At 46.6% G+C, this 1602-nt stretch overlaps 1 protein-coding gene across 1 annotated transcript in view; it reads right to left on the bottom strand.

The window, feature by feature from the left end:
- Positions 1-1602, bottom strand: part of MICAL3 (microtubule associated monooxygenase, calponin and LIM domain containing 3) — a 211428-nt gene that overhangs the window by 145833 nt on the left and 63993 nt on the right. The window lies entirely within an intron of this gene.

The following is a 1602-nucleotide window of genomic DNA, read 5'->3' as shown; positions in this document are numbered from 1 at the left end:
TTTTTTCTTTCTTTCTTTTCTTCTTTTTGGAGACAAGGTCTCACTCTAGTGCCCCAGCTAGAGTGCTAGAGTGAAGTGGTGTCATCATAGCTCATCGCAGCCTCAAACTCCTGGGCTCAAGTGATCCTCCTGCCTCAGCCTCTCAAGCAGCTGGGACTACAGGTACACACCACCATGCCCAGCTAATATTTAAAATTTTTGTGGAGACAGGCTTAGGCTGGTCTTGAACTCCTGGTCTCAATCCTCCCACCTCAGCCTCCGGGAATGCTAGGATTACAGGCAAGAGCCACCAAACATGGCTGGAATATCCTCTTTTTTGAAAATCAAGAGTAAAGGAAATGATAGTCCAGCTAGTTAACTTAATGATTTTCATCTTCAAAGAGCCTGAAATACATTTGTGTATTCACCCACATATACCATGTCTTCTGCCAGACAGACATCATGTGTTCAACTGCAAAAGGTTTAAAAAAAAAAAAAAAAGTCTGTCAGTATAGATCTAGGACACCCACTCTGAGGGCTCCAGGTTCTCAAGCCTCTGCTCCTATGCAGTGGTCCCCAATGTTTTTGGCAGCAGGGACAAGTTTCATGAAAGATAATTTTTTTCCACGGATGAGGGGTGGAGAATGGTGAGCAATGGGGAACGGCTGTAAATACAGATGAAGCTTCATTCTCTCTCACCCCCCTGCTCATCTCCTGCTGTTCCACCTGGTTCTTAACAGGCCGCTGACTGGTACCAGTCCATGGGCCGGGGGTGGGGGACTGCACACAAGAGCACCTGAACTGACCTACCAGATAGATGCCTGTGCCATCCATCTCCCCTCCCACCTCCTGCCATTGGAGAGGACATCATGGTGCCACTTAGCAGTCCCCACTCTCCCTCCCCGCCCTGTTCTGGCGTGGTGCAGCTCTTATTCCCTCCACACCTGTACCAATGCTCTGCAAGCAGCTCCCCAAGGTGGGAGGAAGTGTAAGAGCTGGGGGAGGATGTTTCCACTGTGCTGCCATAAGCTTGCTGACTTTCTAGCTGGATTCCTGAGTATGGTCATTTTAGGCAGATTGTACCTTTGGTAGTTGGTTTTGTGCGGCATATCCAAGGCAGGACATGGAAGGCAGCGATGCCCTCCCTGTCGAGCTCCTGCTTCCCCCAAGTCCTCACACAGCAGCCACACAGCACTGGACACCAGGCTCTCCTCCCTGAGCCTGACGTGCACACAAGATAGGGACCCTTCTCCTCAGAAGCTGGGGGCCCATCCTGGAAATCATGAAACAATACAAGGGGTAGGTGGAACATGACTCTCAGAAAGTTGTTTCTATTTTGTCCCTTTTATAAAACAGAAGATTTCTCAAAGATTAACAAGAATCCAATTGAGTAACTAAAAACTCTAGCTTCAGCTGACTGCTACTGTGTGCCATCTAGTTACATCTAGCAAGATGGTACAAAATGCACTATAGCTCAATGCATTTTGTACCATCCAGCTACCATTTATGTGCTAAACACTTCATTATGTGATTTATCTGCATCATCTCATTTTATCTTCAGAATAACATTGTAAGTATAATGTTATCCCTGTTTTAGAAAAAAGCAATTAAATTAAGATTCAG

Source organism: Propithecus coquereli, unplaced genomic scaffold (assembly GCF_000956105.1).
Source record: "Propithecus coquereli isolate 6110/MARCELLA unplaced genomic scaffold, Pcoq_1.0 Scaffold346, whole genome shotgun sequence".
Lineage (NCBI taxonomy): Eukaryota > Metazoa > Chordata > Mammalia > Primates > Indriidae > Propithecus > Propithecus coquereli.
Note: the sequence above shows the minus strand (reverse complement) of the source record. Positions and strands in the feature narration are given on the sequence as shown.